The sequence below is a fragment of the Macaca nemestrina genome, chromosome 12, assembly GCF_043159975.1.
Source record: "Macaca nemestrina isolate mMacNem1 chromosome 12, mMacNem.hap1, whole genome shotgun sequence".
NCBI lineage: Eukaryota > Metazoa > Chordata > Mammalia > Primates > Cercopithecidae > Macaca > Macaca nemestrina.
Genome location: NC_092136.1, coordinates 82,687,863 through 82,711,419, shown reverse-complemented (window position 1 = coordinate 82,711,419; position 23,557 = coordinate 82,687,863). Strand labels below are relative to the sequence as shown.

Genomic DNA, 23,557 nt, shown 5'->3' with positions numbered 1-23,557 from the left:
TATAAAGATACAACATGAAAGAGGCTGTCTGCAAATCGGAAAGAGAGCCCTCACCAGGAACTGAATGGCAGGCACCTTGATCTTGGACTTCCCAGCCTCCAGAACTATGGGAAATAAATGTCTGTTAAGACACCCAGACTATGGTATTTTGTTGGAGCAACCAGAACTCACTATGGCAGTAACTAATGAAGTATTTACACTCATTTCTTCTTTTCCTTCTCTCTTTTTTTCCAATTAATAAACTTTATTTTTTAGAGTAGTTTTAGGTTCATGGCAAAATTTATTAGAAAGTGCAGTGTTCCCACACACCTCCCTTCATTCCTTTGTGGCAGAATGACATTACGTGGATATATTTTGTCCATTTATCAGTTGATTGACATTTGGGCTGTTTCCACTTTGGGCTATTATGAATGATACTGCTATGGGCATTCATGTACAAGTTTTTGTGTAGACATATGTTTTTATTTTTATTGAATATATACCTAGGAACAGAATTGCTGGGTCATATGGTAACGCTATGTTTAACTTTTTGTGGAACAGCCCAACTGTTTTCCAAAGTGGTTGTACCATTTTACATTCCCATCAGCAGTGTATGAAAATTTCCATTTTTCTGCACCCTTGCTAACACCTGTTATTTTCTATTAAAAAATAACTGTAGCCATCCTAGTGTGTGTGAAGTATCTCATTGTAATTTGATTTTCATTTCCTAATTGCTAATGATTCCAAGCATCTTTTCATGTGCTTATTGGCTACTTATATATGCTTTTTTGAGAAAAATCTATTTAAGTTATTTGTCCATTTTTTCTTTAATATTTTTATTCTTTGCAAATACTTTATAGCAATAAACATATAGAAGAAAGTTACCCATCACCTTACTAACCCAATGCATAATAAATGTTTTTGTGTTTCCAAGTTTCTCATCTATGCACATACTTAAATTCTATTTTAAAATCATGATAAAGTACATGTAACATAAAACTTACCATTTTGACTGTTTTTAAGTGTACAGTTCAGGGGAATTAAGTACATTTACACTGTTGTACAACCATCACCATTATTCATCTCCAGAATTTTTTTCATCTTCCCAAACTGAAACTCCATCCATTAAAAACTGACTCCCCATTTCCCCCTCCCTGTAGCCCTTGACCATCACCATTCTACTTTGTGTCTCTATGAATTTGACTTCTCTAGATACCTCATATAAATGGAATGATACAATATTTGTTCTTTTGTGACTGGCTTATTTCACTGAGCATCATGTCTTCAAGGTTCATCCATGTTGGATCAGGTGTCAGATATTCCTTCATTTTTAAGGCCATAAAATATACCACATTTTATTACCTAACAATAGTTCTATAATTCTACAAATTCTAGATTCTCTTGGGATTTTTTTGTGTAGACATATATATCATCTGTGGATACTGACAGCATTGTTTCTTCCTATCTTAATCTCCAAGCCACTCATGGCTCCAGATTTCCTGTTCTCCTTTTCCCCATAAACAGATGGCAAAGTCAAATTCTGCTAACTAACCACAGCTTTGTTGCATCTGGAGCCTTCCCCACAAACCCAACAGCTGCTCTCCTCAGTGGGAGAATCCTGTTGTAGTTGTGCTGACGTGGACAGAACCCTGCCTGACCAGGCCCTCCCTAGGGAGAGCAAGCTTTCATCTTTGGCCCCCTCTCTGCTCTCTGCACCTCCAGTTCATGCCAAACCCTGTGGCTCACTGTTCCAGGGACACGTCCTTATTATTTCTACCTTTGCTCCTATGATCTCCCTGGCTAGAATGACCCCCATTCCACCTCCACCAGCTGAAATCCCAATATTTCCATGCGTTATCTTAAATAACAAATTCTCTCTAAAGGTTTATTCAAGTTTCCTCTTGCCTCCTTAAATCTGGATGTGATCTCTCAGAAAATGGCATAATGGAAAGGAATAGAATTAGAAAAAGATGAGCTCAAATTCAATTCTATTGTGGTTCTAACCCATAATAGCTCTGTGATCTGCCACGTTATGTGGCTCAGTTTCCTTATCTGTAGAATCAAACACTGATGCTTCCCCTAGAGGGTTTCCTTGAGGATGAATTGTATAACACAGTCAAGGGACCTGATATTAAGTAAGTATTCAGTAATTACTGGCTCTTTTCCTCCCAGTCTTCACACTAGCATAATCACTTGCACCTTCCTGAGGCACTTGCCCCACCCGGCTTTGCATTATGGACCCATGTGTCCTGGTGTGATCCTCATTCCAAGTGTGAGTGTTCTCTTTCTTCTGAAGGAAGAGAAAATAGGCCTCAGAGCCTGATGAAATTTGTTCTCATTATGGCAAACAGTTACCAGTTGTGTGACCTTAGTTTATTCATCTGGCAATGGGAACTTTCATGAGGTTTAAACTCGATAAAATATGTAAGAGATTTGCTTACTGCTTGGTACATAGTGTTTGGACTATACACATTTGTTTGCCTGATTTGAAATAAATAAAATTCAATAACCTACTCCTTTCAGAGTCAAATCTGTACTTTTATGAACAGTACTAGACAAGGTGTCACATCATACACCCTTTTATCTGGGTCACTGCTGATGACCTCAGCAATGCAACATCTGTGGTGGAACTTGCCACATCTCCTAATTCCTGACTTATCTCTGGCAACTGTAGAAGGTTAAGCAGTCAGTAGAATGGTTGGCAAATTATCTTCCTTCCAATAAATCCTGCCAGTCACCTTCTGAATGTGCATGCTCCACACCGTGTGGAACACACTGCCAAAATTTCCTGGTTGTGGGTCTCTCCCCACAATCATGCTTCCTACAGACATTGCTAGACTTTTTTAAAAGAAGGGTGATTGGGGCCAGAGGCTGTGCCTTTGCTGTCAGGGTGAAATGGGCATTTGCTGTCAGGACATGGAAATATTTTGTCTTTCCTTGACAGCTATCATTTCCTGAATACCTTCCTCAAATCAAATCAAAGAAAAACACTCTGAAGGCTTCATATTTATCTCCTAGAGATCGAGGCCCCCAGGCTGGAGACCTGGCTCATGTCTTTAAAAATTCTAAATGGAAAAAGGTGGTTGGAGGGCAGCAGAGTAGAGAGAGTGAAGGTCTTGGACATCCAGGACCTTCCTTGGGCCAAAACATGAACCAAAATTAGTCAGAATTTTAAACAGTGGAGAAATCCACATTTACAGTAGGGGATTTTTATCATACCAATATCAGGAACTAATAGATTAAACAGTTTAAAATTAGTAAAAACTGAAATTTTGAATCACACAGTTTAAAGCCTTATCTAATACAGGATGACAATTTTTTTTCTGGGAAGGGCCAGATAGTAAATATTTTAGGTTTAGCGGGCTACATATGGTCTCTGCCACAACCACTCAACTCTGCCGTGGTAGCACAAAAGCAGCCGCAGGCAACATGTAAATGAATGTATGAGGCCGAGTTCAAATAAACTTTACAAAAGCAGGCTGCAGGCTGGTTTTGGCCCCAAAGCAATAATTTTCTGACCCTCTGACCTAATGGGTAGAGAGAAAGTTTTGTACCCAACAAATAAAAAATGTACATATTAATCCAATACCCATGCACCATTTAAAACATTGACCATGTAAGAGGAGCAAAGAAAGCTTCATGAAACTTCAGAGTCAATAGCCTACGACCATTTCTCTAATCTCAGTATAACTAAATTAGAAATAAAAAAGTATAAAACTATACTTTGGTTTTTTTGTTTGTTTTGTTTTGTTTTTGAGACAGGGTCTCTCTCTGTTGCCCAGGCTGAAGTACAGTGGCACAATTATAGCTCACTGCAGCCTCGACCTCCCAGGTTCAAGCGATTCTCCCACCTCAGCCTCCTGACTAGCTGGGACTACAGGCATGTGCCACCATGCCCGGCTATATTTTTGTATTCTTGTAGAGTTGGGGTTTTGCCATGTTGCCCAGGCTGGTCTCAAACTCCTGGATTCAAGGGATCTGCCCACCTCAGCCTGCCAAAATGCTGGGATTACAAGTATGAGCCACCATGCGCAGCTAAAAATATACTCTGAAACATACCTCTAAACAGAGCTATCATACTATCTTATTTATTTGTTGTTGTATTTATTTTTAGTTGACAAATAATTGTGCATATCTATAGGGTACACAGTGATGTTTCAATACATGTATTGTGATCAGATCAGGGTAATTAGCATATCCATCATCTCAAACATGTATTATTTCTTTGTGTTGGGAATGCTCAGTATCCTCCTTCTAACTATTTGAAACTATATGTTATTGTCAACTGTAGTCATCCTACAGTGGTATAGAACACTAGAACTTACACAACATCAAGTGTAGTAGTAAAAGGTTTATGGAAATTTAAGTGCCTGTCAACAGAAGAATGGATAAAAAAGGAAAACTATGATATGTGTGTCATACGACAGATTACTACAGAGTAGATAAAAATAACTGATAGAAATTTTAAAAATGAGAAGAGCAAGTTACAGAATTTTAAATATATTATTTATATAATTCTTGGATACATGCAGATATTGTTTATGGATATTATGGAAGAGGATAATAAAAAAGGACTTTTCATATTGATCCAATTGTGTGTTTGTGTCCCAAGCTGAAAACACCTATATGTGCTAAAGTGGCATGACAAATCATCCTCTCCAAGTCTGTGGCTTCTCTTTATTTTTTTTCCTTTTTTGAGACCGAGTCTGGCTCTGTTGCTCAGGCTGGAGTGCAGAGGTGCGACCTCGGCTCACTGCAACCTCTGCCTCCTGGGTTTAAGCAATTCCCCTGCCTCACCTCCTAAGTAGCTGGGGTTATAGGCATGTACCACCACACCTGGCTAGTAGAGATGGGGTTTCACCATGTTGGCCAGGCTGGTCTCAAACTCCTGACCTCAGGTGATCCACCTGCCTCGGCCTCCCAAAGTGCTAGGATTACAGGCGTGAGCCACCACACCCAGCCGGTAATTTAAATTTATATCAGTGATTACTTAAAGTCTGTCTCTCTTACTACATGCTCCACAAGGCTAGGATCATCATCTTGTTTCAGCATTGCATCTCCAGTGCTTGACTTTTAGTAACTATGTAATAATATCTGTGAATGAATGAATGAGGAACTTCTAGGTGAAAAAGTAACAGGCAGAAACATAAGTCATAAGAAATCTTGACAGGTTTGAGGAAGGCAAGCTGGTTACTAAGACTGTAGTGAATATAGGGAACTAGGGTTGATGTAACTGCAAAAAGCTTGTCAGAAACCACCCAATATGAAAGGTTGTATGGCCCTCTTATTTAGGATTTGAGATATACCCAGCTTATGCTGAAATTGGCTTTAGAGCAAATCATGTGACTCGTGATTTTGAAAATTAGTTTCTGAGGAAGTTCTGTTATGACATATTATATTTTAAATCTGCTTTTCTCTGTTATGTTGATTATATTCACTTACTAATTCTACAAATAAAATTGAGCATCTACTATGTACCAGTTAGACACTGGGGGTGACCCTCATTCATAGGAACATGATTCAATGTGGGTGACATTCTTAGGAACATGAAACAGGAAGTGATCCTGCCCTTAAAAGGGCCTACTCTCTAGTAAATGGCAATATAAGTAAGAAAGGAACTACTTGCCAAAAAATATTGTTCAATATGGCTGAAGCTTCTAGATCCAACTACCAGTTTTCAGGAAATGGAGAAGATGAAAGAACAAAATACTGCACTATGGGGATTCCATCAGCAAAATGTAGACTCGGGAATTTATAGAATGAACAACTCCGTTTCTTCAACAAAAAAATTGCAAGGAAAAAAATTGATGGAGATGGAATCTGTAGAGTAAAAGAATCTCAGAGACATAGCAACCAACTGCAATGATGGGATTTATTTGGATTCCTGATTCAAACAAGCATAGTGCTAAAAAACATGACATTTATGAGATGTTTAGGAATGTGAACTTTGACAGGATATTTAATGATTAAGAAATTATTCCTGCTGGGCGCAGTGGCTCACGCCTGTAATCCCAGTGCTTTGGGAAGCCGAGGCAGGCAGATCACAAGGTCAGGAGTTCGAGACAAGCCTGGCCAATATGGTGAAACCCCTTCTCTTCTGAAAATACAAAAATTAGCTGGTCGTGGTGGCGGGCACCTGTAGTCCCAGCTACTCAGGAGGCTGAGGCAGGAGAATCGCTTGAACCCAGGGGGCAGAGGTTGAAGTGAGCTGAGATCATGCCACTGCACTCCAGTCTGGTGACAGAGTGAGACTGTCTCAAAAAAAAAACAGAAATTATTCCTAATTTTTTAGTTGTGATAATTATGTTAAATAGTCCTTCTCTTTTTAAGATACATAATGATATGTACACATGAAATAATGTGATGAAATGGTTTGATATTTGGGATTTGCTTTAAAATAATACGGTGGGGAGGGATATGGATGGGCATCAAAATGAAGCAAGATTGGCCATGAATTCATAATTGTTGAATCTGAGTGATGGGTACATAGGAATTCATTACATTATTGTTTTTACATCTTTAGATGTCAGAGCCTTTTCATGATAAAAAAAAATTACAAAAAGACAAATTACAATATACCCTTTGAGTTCAGTAAGACTAGGGTATTATTGAAATACACAGAATGTTCATGTGACTTAGACCAGAAGGGACAGAAGATTTCCTGGAAGAGAAGTGTCTGAAGCTCTTCATGCCCAGTTCTCATGGACAACAGGTTTCTTCCTCCAGGGCTGGGAGACAGTTACAGTCTCATTCTCAGAGATAGTTGCAACCTTCTCCACAGCCCGTGGCCACGTGTAGCCCTAGCAGGCTTGGTGCTCTGTCTCTGGCTCACTCTTCTCCTAATGCCACCCTTTAGACTCAAGATTACAGTGTCAGGCCAAGGTATATTCGCCTCTTTGGCTTTGAGGCAGAGCAGAGACACAGCAGCAGTCTCTTGGTTGGAAATAGATAGACTGGCTTTGGGTTTTAAAAATTTATTTTATTTTTTTAGAGAGAGTGCCTCATTGTGTTGCCTAGGCTGGATTCAAACCCAGGGTCAAAGCATCTTTTTGCCTCAGCTCCCCTAGTAGCTTTGCACGCATACGTACGTATGTGTGTGTGTTTAAACAAGGAGATCCATAAGCCACCACTGTTAGCTATACTAAACCTACAGAAACCAGACTCAAAGATGAACCTCAGAGATTATCCAGAACAACTCTCTAATTTTTAAGGGTGGGATAATTGAGACCTGGACGCTTATAACACTTTGCCCAAGTGTCCTTACCTTCCTAGCAGTGGGACTTTGACAGATTGCAAGGGATTTGCTTTGTCTTGTTTCTCTCTCTGTTACATTTCTCTCTATGCCTCCCTCTCCAAAAAAACAGCTGCCTGATTTCATAATATGCATATTCTCATGTGAAAGGCTCTGAGAATAATTGTCATTCTATGTAACAGAACATTTCTTAAATTCGAGTACCCTCCCACGCCCACATGTTTGTTGAATATCTATTGTCCTTGAGAATTTGTGCTCTACAGAGAACACTTTGGGGGCTCCTAGTCTACACTTTGTTAGTCTCTCATTCCTCCATTTATCTATCCCTGATCTCCATTGCTGTGATAAGCAAAGAAGGAGTTGTAGCAGTTGGCAGTCGGGCCCCTTCCCCCAACAAGGACTCTTCTTTTATCTATGTTTCCCATCTGCTCTTCCCTGCAGCAGAAGCTTTTCAGTGTGGATGTTTCTCAACTGGAATGGGAGCACATGGCTTGGGTAAATGTAATTAGTGTATTCCTAGGGAAATACAATGAGCTATGCAGAATCCAAGTGCTTTGCATGCTTAGAGCAACGTCATAAAATATGTGCTCTAGTACTTTTCTCCTTATTGAAGAAAAAAAGCAGATGGGGATCATGGTAATTAAAATGTAGGATCAGTAAAAAAAAAAAAAAATAGGGATAAACACACACACTTTCTGGTTTTGTGTTCCTTCAGTCCCAAGCATTTGAAACTCCTTTCATAGGCATGAATAGCTATAAAGAAATCTGCTGATCAGAGGATCCCAATAAGAAAAACTACACGAGAGCCCCATAGTTATAATCCCTACCAAGGACCTCAGGGAGGGAGGCAGCAGGAAGATGGCACTATTTGCACTGTCTGGGAGGGAGCAGGTACTGACCTGGGCCAGGGTCCTTGTGTAGGCTGCAGTGTCTCCCAAAACACCAGCTCCCCAGATGGAAGACAGCCTATAAGGGGCACATCTGAGAGCTTTGTGACCTTGGCAAGTCATCTTAACTCCTTGGATTTAGATTTCTCCTTATAAACTTGAAATAAAGAATTTTAAAGATACTTTGTGGTTCTAACTTTTCTTGAATTGAGAAGGACATTGGAGACATACTCGTAAAAACTAAATTTTATGTGTTGTGTCATATGGTTTTGTGTCCCCATGCAGATCTCATCTTGAATTATAATCCCCAGGTGTTGACAGAGGGATCAAGTGCAAGGCTGTTGGATCATGGGGGCAGTTTCCCCCATGCTGTTCTTGTGATGTGAGTTCTCACAAGATCTGATGGTTTTATTAGTGGTTGACAGTTCCTCCTTCACACACTCTCTCTCCCCTGCTGCCTTGTGAAAAAGGTGCCTGCTTCCCCTTTGCCATGATTGTAGGTTTCCTGAGGCCTCTCCAGGCATGTGGAACTGTGAGTCAATTAAACCTCTTTCCTTTATAAATTACCCAGTCTCAGGGAAGTTCTTTATAGCAGTGTGAAAATGGACTAATACGGTATGTTATCTCATTATTTTCTCCCATAGCAACTTGGGATGATAAGGGCCCATCATCCACAATTTCCTGATGAGGACAGGAAGGTTCATAGTCCTTAGCTGATTAGGATTAGGCAGCTATTAAGTGATCAAGTCTGAATTTGAACCCAGGTCTGTTTGAGTCACTAAATTATACTTTTTTCACTTCAGGAAATAATGTTTCCCTGTTTCTTAAAAATTAGGAAAATGGAAATGCCAGTGAATTTATTAAGCATCTACAGTTGCCAGCCCCGGTGCTAGGAGGTGGAAATATAGTGGAAGCCGTGATGTAGCTAAAAGCCTTGAGAGGCTTGAAGGTGTGATTGTTAAGGTTCTTCCTTGTGGCTAAAGAAGAAATACAAAAATACACTTTGATCTACCTTAAACTTATGTAGCCCTCTACAATTTCCAGGTTCTTCAGGTTCATTTTCTTATTGTGATCTTCACAATAAGTGAGAGAGGAAATAGTATAGACAGTATTAAACCATTTTCCAGATAAGAAAACTGAGGCTTTAAAAAGTCGTAGCATGGCCAGGCGCGGTGGCTCATACCTATAATCCCAGCACTTTGGGAGGCCTAGGTGGGTGGATCACCTGAGGTTGGGAGTTCAAGACCAGCCTGACCAACATGGTGAAACCCCTTCTGTACTAAAAATACAAAAATTAGTCGAGCATGGTGTTGTGTGCCTGTAATCCCAGCTACTCAGGAGACTGAGGCAGGAGAATTGCTTGAACCCAGGAGGAGGAGGTTATAGTGAGCTGAGATCGTGCCATTGCACTCCAGCCTGGGCAACAAGTGAGACTCCATCTCAAAAAAAAAAAAAAAAAAAAGTAGCAGAACATGAGCCTTCCTAGGCCACATCAAGTGCTCTTCTATTATACAAGGCAGCCTTTTGCATTCAGTAGGAAATCATAATTACCGTTGAATTCAGCCAGTTGTTTGTTTGTTTGTTTAGCTGCTGTTTTATGTGGTGTCAAGTAGCTTTGGTGGCAGTTTTCATTTTTCTTTGGCCTTTGTAGGCATAGAAACATCTGCCTGAAATGTCCCTGGGCAGAGGCCCACTCCGTCTGTCTGCAGGCTTCTGAGCTGGTGCCTCACAACCCAGGCAGTGGTAATGGCCCCAACTGTCACTGCCTCTTAGCAAGGCCACATTGTTTTGAATAAGACCTACCTCTAGCCCAGTTCAGCCTGCATCCACACACATGGTGTCCAAAATGGTCCCAGCTAGGGCTATAATGTCTGGATCCCTCATTCAACCCACCACTCTTTTCCAGGGCTGGGCACCATGCTTGAGGAGAGGCACACATAAGTGGAAATGAATTAGGATGTATCCCAGAGTCCGTGCTGGCTGAGAAGCAACTGAGGGGACTACAGAGGTTTTGAGAAGGAAACACATAGATGGATGAGGGAGGAGGCAGTGAAAATAAATATTGATTTAGTATTATGTGTCAGGCATTGTACTAGGGTCTGGAAATAGAGCAATATTCTTGCCCTCATGGAGCATATGCTAAGTAATAGAAATAATAACTTATGTTTTTCTGAGAGCTTATCTCAGCCAGACATTGATCTGAGAGCCTCATATAAATAATCACATTTAATCTCCCCAAATCCCCTATGAAGTAGCTATTATTATCATGCTCATTTTGGAGGTAACAAAACTGAGGCACAGAGGTAAAGAACTTGATCCAGATCTTCTCTTTTCAGAGACAGTGTTTCTCTCTGTCACCCAGGCTGGAATGCAGGGGCATGCTCATAGCTCACTGCAGCCTCAAACTCCTGGGTTCAAGTGATCCTCCCACCTCTGCCTCCTGAATAGCTAGGACTGCAGATTCACATACCACCATGGTCCACTAGTTTTTTGTCTTGACCAGGCTGATCTGAAACCCCCAGGCTCAAACGATCCTGCCGCCTCGGCCTCCCGAAGTGCTGGGATTACAGGCATGAGCTCCCACACCTGGCCTTGCTCCACATATAATCAGCGCAAGGCAGCTGAAGGCTGACCCTGTGCTTTCAGGCTGCAACATATGTGTGCTGAGCCACCAGCAAGCACGCTGCATTTCTAGAGTCTAAGGAAGCAGCGATAGCGTGTAAAATCCTTGCACACACAGTCTGTTTGATCCTCACAACAGGTCTGCAAGGTATGTTTTAATGCCACCATTTTATAAGTGACAAATCTGTGGCTTGGAGAGATGAAGGGATTTGCCCAGCAGGTTAGTGTCCCACAGCCTGACCTGGAGCCCACCACAGGACCCAGACAGCAGGATCTCCTTTGTGCTGTAGTTTAAACACTCCCTGCAGTGATGACAAACTGCTTTAATAACTCTAAAACAGCATTAAGGCAAAGAAAGTGGTTTTTCCTTTTGTTTTCTATAGTTACCTTTCAGGAATGAGGGCTGCCTGTATCTCAGAGATGGCATCCAGGATGCTTTGTGATCAGGTCATCTTGGGGAACAAGGTGCTCTTTCTTTCTTTCTTTTTTATTGAGACGGAGTCTCACTCTTCTCACCCAGGCTGGAATGCAGTGGCACGATCTCGGCTCACTGCAACCTGTGCTTGCTGGGGTTCAAGCAATTCTCCTGCCTCAGCCTCCTCAGTAGCTGGGATTACATGCATGTGCCACCATGCCCAGGTAATTTTTGAATTTTTAGTGGAGACAGGGTTTCACCATGTTGGCCAGGCTGGTCTCGAATTCCTGACCTCAGGTGATCTGCCCACCTTGGCCTCCCAAAGTGCTGGGATTACAGGCATGTGCCACGATGGCTGGCCTTCTTTCATTTCTTTATTTGCAATTTTATACTTGTGAATTATGTGCTGTGGAGAACTCAGCAGTGAAATTTCTGGAGGCATCAAGAACCATCTCAGCATTTCTGGTCAGGGGCACTCATGGATGCCTTTCCTTCTGTGTGCCCTGTGGAGTGCCTGAATCTCAGAGACAACACATTGTTCTTCTCAGTTACCCACATGACTTAGGGCAGGTTGCCCTACCTTGAAAGCAACATTGGCTTTGACCAATCATATCCTTTTTTCTCACTCCACATTTTGGTAATTAGCCCTGAACATTATGGGGTGGTGGTGGCGGGGTACAGATTTTGTAGCTTTTAGAGCTGGAGAAGGTAAGAGGCCATTTGGACCAATTCCCTTGCTTTACAAGACAAGGAAACTGGGGAAACTGAGGAATTGGAGGGGGCTTGACTTGCTTATCTAGCAAGCAGTGGCTTTTTCTGCTATCTACACTTCTTAGCTCTCTTAGTTCAACTCCTCCTTTTAAGAGATAACTAAACAGATGTTAAAATGTGTGTGACTTGGTCAAGGCCAACAAGTGGATGGTACAAATGAACTAGAAGCCAGGCCTTCTAGCTCCCACTGTCAGCAGTAGAAGGGAAATGGGGCAGGTAGTTTATCTGGAGGTGATCCCAAGAAGCACAAGTGAGGGAGTAGGGAGAGTGGTGGAGAAGGGAGAATGCCCCAAAGGTGCTTTAGTGAGGAGGCTTCACAGGGACAACTGGGGCTCAGCCCCAAGGGGACCAAAGAACTGTGTTAAATTGCCTCATCTGGAGTCGCCATCCCACCCAAACTGCATGAGCAGATATTTGTCCCAATAATGGGAAAACCATGTCCATAATCAGTGCTTTGGCCAGAAATAACTCATTTCCTCATCTGGAGTTGGAGAAACTGGAGTATTTTTCCAGACTCTTGTTCCTCATTGGTTGAAGATGATTATTCCTGGCTGGTGTTTCTGGGCTGTCCTGTATGAGTGGAGCAAGCTTGGTGTCCTGGAGAAAGCCTGCAGGTGGAGAAGTAGAGAGGTGCAGATAGAAAGCTATGTATTGAAGCTGCTTGTGGACTCAAAAGTGGCCCAAGGGTATGTGGGCTGGAGTCTTGTAGTGTCTGTTACGGAATTTGATTCAGATTGGAGCCAGGAGATAGTAGAAGCCTGCCCTTTCTGTGATGCACAGTACCAAATGCTTAGCATGAGTCAATTATCTTGGGGAAACAGATGAAGGGACTAAAGCATGCATCTGAGGTGATGAGGGGCAAAACAGAGAAAGTTGCACAGACCCAAGAGCTGGATCATGAGAGCAAAAGCCTCAGGAATTGCCCAATCCTGAGCAGAGCCTCATATACTTCCATAGGGTAGGTGACTAGGTCTCTAAGGGGTAACTCAGTACACACACTGCCCTTCTGTGCCCACTCCAGGCATTGGAATGAGATGTGTTGGAATAGGCGAGGTTTTCTCCCACCAGAATAAGGACTCTAGATGCAGTCTCCTGACCCGGGCCTGGCAGCAACTCCCCTCTCCTCTGCCCAGATTCCACCTGCTCTTTGAGGTCTGTGAGCAGTTCCAGGTTTGGGCAAGCTCACTCACCATTTCCAGGTGTCAGCGGGGCACTTGAGGCTGCAGGAACTTTCCAGCTGAGATGACCCCTCATGTCAAATGATTTTTTGCCACACTGAAAAAGAGGTATTCAAAGTGAAGTGCATTAGGAAGGAGGCAATGAGAGAGCTATTTCTGACCAAAGCACTGATTATGGACGTGGTTTTCCCATTACTGGGACAAATATCTGTTCACGCCGTTTCGGTGTGATGGTGAGAGAATAAACTTGATTCTCTCGTTTTCTTTTTTTTTTTTTTTTTAAATTGAAGTCAAGGAAAGGCTGCTAAGAGCCCAGAGAAGGAAGCTGGACAGAGGAACTCAGTCCCTTTAGGTTCATTGTGTCCCTCAGCTACCAGGGCCAAAAACAGTGGCTGACACAACTGGGCTGGTGGATACTTGGCCTCTTTGCTCTTGGCACAGTGGATAGGAAGACAGATGCCATGCCACCAGCTCTCCTAGTGTTTTATCATCATTTCCTTCTCTGTCAGTGTCAGTATCCAACCAACTGAACTACTATCCAGAGAAGCAGAGAGAGGCTCTGTACGCTAAACAAGACACTGTGTTGGACTGGGAGGCAGGGGACCTGCCTCTAACTGGCTCTCTGGGCCTCGGGGTCCTCATCCCCAAAGCCAGGGAGAAAGATGAGAGGGTATATGTCTCCTCTTCCACATCAGAAGGTAATGCTTTCTCATTTTATTTTTATTTTTTCCCTGGGAAGGAAATCTGAGATTGAAGTTCTACTGTGAGCTAAGGTTTTGTTACTTACTTTGGCAGTTACTTTGCCCTCTCTGAGGTTGTTTTCTCATCTGTAAAGTGAGGATAATAAATAAAGCCTGCTGTTTCTAGCTCAGGAGGGTTTTGAGGGAAAATCAAGTGAGATGATGATTATAAAAATGCTCTATAAACTATATGTTTCATTAATTCATTCATCCATTCATTCATATGATTAATGAGCATCTATGCATGTGTTGGTTCCTGAGAACCAATCAGCACATGTATAGATGCAGTCCCTGGCCTTGAGGGGGTCTCCGTTTTATGTAAACGTAGACAAAAAGCACATAGATTACTGTGGCTTATGCTAAAATAGCTATGAGAGCACAGAAGACCTGGCAGCTCTCAGGGGCAAGCTGACACACACCCCAATAGGAGAGTAACACACATATCCAATCTACAGCCATTTACAGAATTCATGCTCAGTATGTGTGTATCTGTCTCCTGGTTGAGGCCTGCACTTCCCTGGCTCTTAATGTCACTACTTTTTTCCCCAATTCTCTCCTGTTTCTTGGTATGTCTGTTTTTGGCAAGCCCTCCTTCCCAGGCCACAGGGACAGAGCAGGTGTGCTGTTCTTTCTTGGACAAACATCCCATAGAGAGAGTGGGGCCAACTTTCCAGGTAGTACAGGCTGTTCTTATGTGCACACAGCCTCAGGGACAAGTCGGCCAAGCCTAGCATGCTTTTTTGCATATACATTGTTTATGAAGTCATAGCATGCCATGGAATAAAAGACCAGAAATCCTAACATTTCCCCTCTCCTCATGAAGTGCAAAACTCCCTTATGTCTACTAAGTATATAAGGAGCTGTGCACTGGCCCAGCGTCATGGCCACCAGCACTTTTTTCCAGATGGCAGGAAGCAAGCCTGCAGGAGATCAGAGGAACTGTGTCTTTAAGAACCTTTGAGCTTGTGGGAAAGGACATATCAGTAGTGACCAATGGTGAGACTGCCCACTGATGACTAGTCTGAGGGGTGGTCACTGCCCAGAAGAGAGAAGCCATCTAAGAAGCATTTCTTTCTCATCCTGTTCACTTCTGGAAGTGTTGCTATATCTCTTCTACTCATCTTTTCCCCCCAAAGACCCCAGAAGTATTCCTGTGCCTTTTGTTTTTGTACTAGAAATTCTCCTAACAAACCTTCATGTTACTGCCTAACCAGGTAAACTGGGGCTCTCTCTCTTGTCTGCAAATGTTCTGATTGATACCTGTGGGAGGTGAAGTTCTTGCAGCTAAGAGGCAACTCTGTTTGCATGTAGACTTTCACTCCCACTAATTGCATTATTTTTACACATTCTTATTGCTTACTAAGAATTAGGTCTATTGGATCCTAAACTGTTTATTCCAATTGTAGTTACTGTCGTCATGTAATTCAATATAATATTAGGTGAACTGATGAAATACAAAATAAAGCTTATTTTCACAAAAACTAAGTAGCATTTTTAAAACCTTCAATAAAAATGAGGAGTTTATAAAAATTGATATCAAAGGTATAGGTGAAACAACTGGACATGATATCATAAAATTTGGACCTGTTACTTTTGTCACATCCCATTGGCCAGAGCTTGTCTCCATGGCCATGTTTAGTTGCTTGCAGGCTGGAAAATGCCTAGGAGGCCTCATGCCCAGCTCAAATCTGGGTTTCCATGACTTCAAGAAAGACTGGGAGAAGAGATACTGGGGACATGTAGCACTCTATATAAAAGCATTTTTTTCTACAATTCACTGATTTGACCAAAAATTTTTGACTAATGGATTATTGGCCAAGACATCCTCAGATAAGAGGATTCTTACTGTATAGCTACTTTCCCTGCACCCTCACCATACTCTTCTCTAGTTTAAGTCCTATTCAGCCTTTGTTCATTCATTGGCATTTTAATCACTCATTTATTACTCCACAGATATTTATTGTTGTATGAGGCACTGGACACTGAGGAAACAGGAACAGGCAAGAAAGACAGGTCTGAGGTATTTTGTTAGAGCAATACAAAAGGACTAAGATGTCATCTATAAAATAAGAGGCTTAGATTTAATAACTGCCATGCTTGTCACTATACCATAATTCAAAATGCTTACGGTCCTATTACCAGCTTCCTAGGGCAGAAGTTGCTGGGTTTTGAGTCATGAGACTTTGCAGCCATGGTCATTGCTAAAGACTGGATGTAAGAGAGGCTAGTAGCTTCAGATTTGGTCTGGTCTGAGATCTGTGCTTTAGGGGAAGAAGGGCCTGAGTAACTACACCAGTCAAATCCTTTCTGTCAAGGAATTTGAAGGCACTCAGTGAGACACTGAGAGGACAGAGAATCTCAGAGTTAGGCAGAGAAGCCAGTGACAGAGCCATGTGACTGATACAGAAGTGAAGGAACGAGGAGTTGCTGGGAGAAATAAAAACCAAGGAATAAGGGGTGCTGTTGGACCGTTAGAAGAGTTGTGGTACCCAGAGTGACCATGGCTGTGATGGGTCCCTCTGCTTCCTTATTTCCCACATGGCAGTTTAGGTAATGTATGAGCTCTTGGCAATTTATTTAATGAACATCTTCATAGTGCCAGGCACAATTCTAGGCATTTTATAATTCTTATATAGGTACTATCTTTTATTTTATTTTACTTTATTTTATTATTACTTTAAGTTCTAGGGTACATGTGCACAACATGCAGGTTTGTTATATATGTACACATGTGCCATGTTAGTGTGCTGCACCTGTTAACTTGTCATTTACATTAGGTATATCTCCTAATTCTATCCCTCCCCCTACCCCACCCCACAACAGACCCCAGTGTGTGATGTTCCCCACCCTGTGTCCAAGTGTTCTCATTGTTTAATTCCCACCTATGAGTGAGAATATGTGGTGTCTGGTTTTCTGTCCTTGTGATAGTTTGCTCACAGTGATGGTTTCCAGCTTCATCCATGTCCCTACAAAGGACATGAACTCATCCTTTTTTATAGCTGCATAGTATTCCATGGTGTATATGTGACACCTTTTCTTAATCCAGTCTATTATAGATGGACATTTGGGTTGATTCCAAGTCTTTGCTATTGTGAATAGTGCCTCAATAAACATACGTGTGCATGTGTCTTTATAGAAGCATGATTTATAGTCTTTTGGGTATATACCCAGTAATGGGATGGCTGGGTCAAATGGTATTTCTAGTTCTAGATCCTTGAGGAATCGCCACACTGTCTTCCACAATGGTTGAACTAGTTTACAGTCCCAACAACAGTGTAAAAGTGTTCCTATTTCTCCACATCCTCTCCAGCACCCGTTATTTCCCGACTTTTTAATGACTGCCATTCTAACTGGTGAGAGATGGTATCTTATTGTGGTTTTGAATTGCATTTCTCTGATGGCCAGTGATGATGAGCATTTTTTCATGTGTCTGTTGTCTGCATAAATGTCTTCTTTTGAGAAGTATCTGTTCATATACTTCACCCATGTTCTGATGGGGTAGTTTGATTTTTTCTTCTAAATATGTTTGAGTTTTTTGTAGGTTCTGGATATTGGCCCTTTGTCAGATGGATAGATTGTAAAACTTTTCTCCCATTCTATAGGTTGCCTGTTCATTCTGATGGTAGTTTCTTTTGCTGTGCAGCTCTTTAGTTTAATTAGATCCCATTTGTCCATTTTGGCTTTTGTTGCCATTGCTTTTGGTGTTTCAGTCATGAAGTCCTTGCCCACGCCTATGTCCTGAATAGTATTGCCTAGGTTTTCTTCTAGGGTTTTTATGGTTTTAGGTCTAACATTTAAGTCTTTCCTCCATCTTGAATTAATTTTGTATAAGGTGTAAGGAAGGGATCCAGTTTCAGCTTTCTACATATGGCTAGCCAGCACCATTTATTAAATAGGGAATCCTTTCCCCATTTCTTGTTTTTGTCAGGTTTATCAAAGATCAGATGGTTGTAGATGTGTGGTATTTCTGAGGGCTCTGTTCTGTTCCATTGGTCTATATGTCTGTTTTGGTACCAGTACCATGCTGTTTTGGTTACTGTAGCCTTGTAGTATAGTTTGAAGTCAGCTAGCATGATGCCTCCAGCTTTGTTCTTTTTGCTTAGGATTGTCTTGGCAATGTGGGCTCTTTTCTGGTTCCATATGAACTTTAAAGCAGTTTTTTCCAATTCTGTGAAGAAAGTCATTGGTGGCTTGATGGGGATGGCATTGAATCTATTAATTACTTTGGGCAGTATGGCCATTTTCATGATATTGATTCTTCCTAGCCATGAACATGGAATGTTTTTCCATTTGTTTGTGTCCTCTTTTATTTCATTGAGCAGTGGTTTGTAGTTCTCCTTGAAGAGATCCTTCACATGCCTTGTAAGTTGGATTCCTAGGTATTTTATTCTTTTTGAAGCAATTGTGAATGGGAGTTCACTGATGATTTGGCTCTCTGTTTGTCTGTCATTGGTGTATAGGAATGTTTGTGATTTTTGCACATTGATTTTGTATCCTGAGACTTTGCTGAAGTTGCTTATCAGCTTAAGGAGATTTTGGGCTGAGATAATGGGGTTTTCTAAGTATACAATCATGTCATCTGCAAACAGGGACAATTTGACTTCCTCTTTTCCTAATTGATTACTCTTTATTTCTGGCCTGATTGCCCTGGCCAGAACTTCCAACACTATGTTGAATAGCATCCCTGTCTTGTGCCAGTTTTCAAAGGGAATGCTTCCAGTTTTTGCCCATTCAGTATGATATTGGCTATGGGTTTGTCATAAATAGCTCTCATTATTTTGAGATATGTCCCATCTATAACTAGTTTATTGCAAGTTTTTAGAATGAAGCCAGTTGAATTTTGTTGAAGGCCTTTTCTGCATCTATTGAGATAATCATGTGGTTTTGTCTTTGGTTCTGTTTATATGATGGATTATGTTTACTGATTTGTGTATGTTGAACCAGCCTTGCATCCCAGGAATGAAACTGACTTGATCATGGTGTATAAGCTTTTTGATGTGCTGCTGTATTCGGTTTGCCAGTATTTTATTGAGGATTTTTGCATTGATGTTCATCAGGGATATTGGTCTAAAATTCTCTTTTTTGTTGTTGTGTCTCTGCCAGGCTTTGGTATCAGGATGATGTTGGCCTCATAAAATGAGTTAGGGAGGACTCCCTCTTCTTCTATTGATTGGAATAGTTTCAGAAGGAATGGTCCCAGCTCCTCCTTATACCTCTGGTAGAATTCGGCTGGCTGTGAATCCATCTGGTCCTGGACTTTTTTTGGTTGGTAGGCTATTAATTGTTGCCTCAATTTCAGAGCCTCCTATGGGTCTATTCAGGGATTCAACTTCTTCCTGGTTTAGACTTGGGAGGGTGTACGTGTCCAGGAATTTATCCATTTCTCCTAGATTTTCTATTTTATTTGTGTAGAGGTGTTTATAGTATTCTCTGATGGTAGTTTGTATTTCTGTGGGGTCGGTGGTGATATCCCCTTTATCATTTTTTATTGCGTCTATTTGATTCTTCTCTCTTTTCTTCTTTATTAGTCTTGCTAGTGGTCTATCAATTTTGTTGATCTTTTCAAAAAACCAGCTCCTGGATTCATTGATTTTTTGAAGTGTTTTTTGTGTCTCTATCTCTTTCAGTTCTGCTCTGATCTTAGTTATTTCTTGCCTTCTGCTAGCTTTTGAATGTGTTTGCTCTTGTTTCTCTAGTTCTTTTAATTGTGATGTTAGGGTGTCAATTTTAGATCTTTCCTGCTTTCTCTTGTGGGCATTTAGTGCTATAAATTTTGTCTATACATTGCTTTAAATGTGTCCCAGAGATTCTGGTACATTGTATCTTTGTTCTCATTGGTTTCAAAGAACATCTTTATTTCTACCTTCATTTCGTTGTGTACCTTGTAGTCATTCCAGGAGCAGGTTGTTCAGTTTCCATGTACTTTAGCAGTTGTGAGTGAGTTTCTTAATCCTGAGTTCTAGTTTGATTGCACTGTGGTCTGAGAGACAGTTTGTTATAATTTCTATTCTTTTACATTTGCTGAAGAATGCTTTACTTCCAACTATGTGATCAATTTTCGAATAAGTGTGATGTGGTGCTGAGAATGTGTATTCTGTTGATTTGCGGTGGAGAGTTCTGTGGATGTCTATTAGGTCCACTTGGTACAGAGCTGAGTTCAATTCCTGGATATCCTTGTTAACTTTCTGTCTCGTTGATCTGTCCAATGTTGACAGTGGGGTGTTAAAATCTCCCATTACTATTGTGTGGGAATGTAAGTCTCTTTGTAGGTCTCTAAGGGCTTTATGAATCTGAGTGTTCCTGTATTGAGTGCATATATATTTAGGATAGTTAGTTGCTCTTGTTGAGTTGATCCATTTACCATTATGTAATGGCCTTCTTTGTCTCCTTTGATCTTTGTTGATTTAAAGTCTCTTTTATCAGGGACTAGGACTGCAATCCCTGCTTTTTTTGTTGTTTTCCATTTGCTTGGTAGATCTTCCTCCATCCCTTTATTTTGAGGCTATGTGTGTCTCTGCACATGAGATTGGTCTCCTCAATACAGCCCACTGATGGGTCTTGACTCTTTATCCAATTTGCCAGTCTGTGTCTTTTAATTGGAGCATTTAGCCCATTTACATATAAGGTTAATATTGTTATGTGTGAATTTGATCCTGTCATTATGATCTTAGCTGGTTATTTTGCTCATTAGTTGATGCAGTTTCTTCCTGGCATTGATGGTCTTTACAATTTGGCATGTTTTTGCCATGGCTGGTACTGGTTGTTCCTTTCCATGTGTAGTGCTTCTTTCAGGAGCTCTTGTAAAGGCAGGTCTGGTGGTAACAGAGTCTCTTAGCATTTGCTTGTCTTAAAGGATTTTATTTCTCCTTCACTTATGAAACTTAGTTTGCCTGGATATGAAATTCTGGGTTGAAATTCTTTAAGAATGTTGAATATAGGCCCCTACTCTCTTCTGGCTTGTAGAGTTTCTGCCAAGAGATCTGCTGTTAGTCTGATGGGCTTCCCTTTGTGGGTAACCCGACCTTCCTCTCTGGCTGCCCTTAACATTTTTCCCTTCATTTTAACTTTGGTGAACCTGACAATTATGTGTCTTGGAGTTGCTCTTCTCGAGGAATATCTTTGTGGCCTTCTCTGTATATCCTGAATTTGAATGCTGGCCTGCCTTGCTGGGTTGGGGAAGTTCTCCTGAATAATATCCTGAAGAGTGTTTTAAAACTTGGTTCCATTCTCCTCATCACTTTCAGATACACCAATCAGATGTAGATTTGGTGTTTTCACATAATCCCATATTTCTTGAAGGTTTTGTTCATCTTTTTAATCTTTTTTTCTCTAAACTTCTCTTCTCACTTCATTTCACTCATTTGATCTTCAATCACTGATACCCTTTCTTCCAGTTGATCAAATCAGTTACTGAAGCTTGTGCATGCGTCACGTGCCATGGTTTTCAGCTCCATCAGGTCATTTAAGGTCTTCTCTGTGCTGTTTATTCTAGTTAGCCATCCGTCTAATCTTTTTTCAATGTTTTTAGCTTCTTTGCAATGAGTTCGAACCTCCTCCTTTAGCTCAGAGAAGTTTATTACCGATAGTCTGAAGTCTTCTTTCAACTCATCAAAGTCACTCTCCATCCAGCTTTGTTCCATTGTTGGCAAGGAGCTGTGTTCCTTTGGAGGAGAAGAGGTGCTCTGGTTTTTAGAATTTTCAGCTTTTCTGCTCTGGTTTCTCCCCATCTTTGTGGTTTTATCTACCTTTGGTCTTTGATGATGGTGATGGACAGATGGAGTTTTGGTGTGGATGTCCTTTCTGTTTGTTAGTTTTCCTTCTAATAGTCAGGACCCTCAGCTGCAGGTCTGTTGGAGTTTGCCATAGGTCCACCCCATACCCTGTTCGCCTGGGTATCACCAGTGGAGGCTGCAGAACAGCAAATGTTGCTGCCTGATCCTTCCTCTGGAAGCTTCATCTCAGAGGGGCACCTGGCTGTATGAGGTTTTCTTTGGCTCCTACTGGGAGGTGTCTCCCACTTAGGCTACTTGGGGGTCAGGGACCCACTTGAGGAGGTAGTCTGTCCATTCTCAGATCTCAAACTCTGTGCTGGGAGAACCACTATCTTCAAAGCTGTCAGACAGGGTCATTTAAGTCTGCAGAAGTTTCTGCTGGCTTTTGTTCAGCTATGCCCTGCCCCCAGAGGTGCACTCTACAGAGGCAGGCAGGCCTCCTTGAGCTGTGGTGGGCTCCATCCAGTTCGAGCTTCCTGGCTGCTTTGTTTACCTACTCAAGCCTCAGCAATGGCAAACGCCCTTCCCCTGCCTCGCTGCCACCTTGAAGTTCAATCTCAGACAGCTGTGCTAGCAGTGAGCAAGGCTCCATGGGCGTGGGACCCTCCAAGCCAGGCATAGGATACAATCTCCTGGTGTGCTGTTTGCTAAGACCATTGGAAAAGCGCAGTATTAGGGTAGGAGTGTCCTAGTTTTCCAGGTACTATCTGTCATAGCTTCCCTTGGCTAGGAAAGGGAATTCCTTGACCCCTTGTGCTTTTTGGGTGAGGCATTGCCCTGCCCTGCTCCATGAGCTGCACCCACTGTCCAACAAGTCCCAGTGAGATGAACCCAGTACTTCAGTTGGAAATGCAGAAATCACCCGTCTTCTGCATCGCTCATGCTGGGAGCTGCAGACTGGAGCTGTTCCTATCGGGCCATCTTGGAACTGGCTCTATTTTATTTTATTATACTTTAAGTTCTGGGATAAATGTGCAGATGTGCCGGTTTGTTATATAGGTATACATATGCCATGGTGGTTTGCTGTACCTGTCATCTACATTAGGTATTTCTCCTAATGCTATCCCTCCCTTTACCCTCCATCCCCCAACAGACCCTGGTGTGTGATGTTGCCCTCCCTGTATCCATGCATTCTCATTGTTCAACTCCCACTTATGAGTGAGTACATGTGGTGTTTGGTTTTCTATTCTTGTGTTAGTTTGCTGAGAATGATGGTTTCCACCTTCATCCATGTCCCTGCAAAGGACATTAACTCATTCTTTTTTATGGCTGCATAGTATTCCATGGTGTATATGTGCCACATTTTCTTTATCCAGTCTATCATTGATGGGCATTTGAGTTGGTTCCAAGTCTTTGCTATTGTAAGTAGTGCTGCAATAAACATATGTATGCATGTGTCTTTATAGTAGAATGATTTATAATCCTTTGGGTATATACCCAGTAATGGGATGGCTGGGTCAAAGGGTATTTCTGGTTCTAGATCACTGAGGAATCACTACACTGTCTTCTACAATAGTTGAACTAATTTACACTCCCACCAACAGTATAAAAGCATTCCTATTTCTCCACATCCTCTCCAGCATCTGTTGTTTCCTGACTTTTTAATGATTGCCATTCTAACTGGCGTGAGATGGTATCTCATTGTGGTTTTGGTTTGCATTTCTCTAACCTGTGATGATGAGCTTTTTTTCATATGTTTTTTGGCCACATAAATGTCTTCTTTTGAGAAATGTCTGTTCATATCCTTCACCCACCTTTTGATGGGCTTGTTTTTTTCTTGTAAATTTGTTTAAGTTCCTTGTAGATTCTGGATATTAGCCCTTTGTCATATGGATAGATTGCAAAAATTTCCTCCCATTCTGTAGGTTGCCTGTTCACTCTGATGATAGTTTCTTTTGCTGTACAGAAACTCTGTAGTTTTATTAGATCCCATTTGTTGAT

The 23,557-nt window shown here is 41.6% G+C and overlaps 1 protein-coding gene across 4 annotated transcripts in view; it reads right to left on the bottom strand.

Moving 5' to 3' along the window:
* Positions 1-12,201: 12,201 nt before the first annotated feature.
* LOC105468837 (ankyrin repeat domain 42) overlaps positions 12,202-23,557 on the bottom strand; it is a 199,137-nt gene continuing 187,781 nt past the window's right edge. For all 4 annotated transcript variants that reach the window (XR_011610959.1, XR_011610958.1, XR_011610960.1 and 1 more), the window contains 2 exons: positions 13,117-13,201; positions 12,202-12,534 (listed from right to left, as the gene is read on the bottom strand). The gene's annotated coding sequence lies outside the window, so the exon portion shown is untranslated. The remainder of the gene's footprint in view (positions 12,535-13,116; positions 13,202-23,557) is intronic.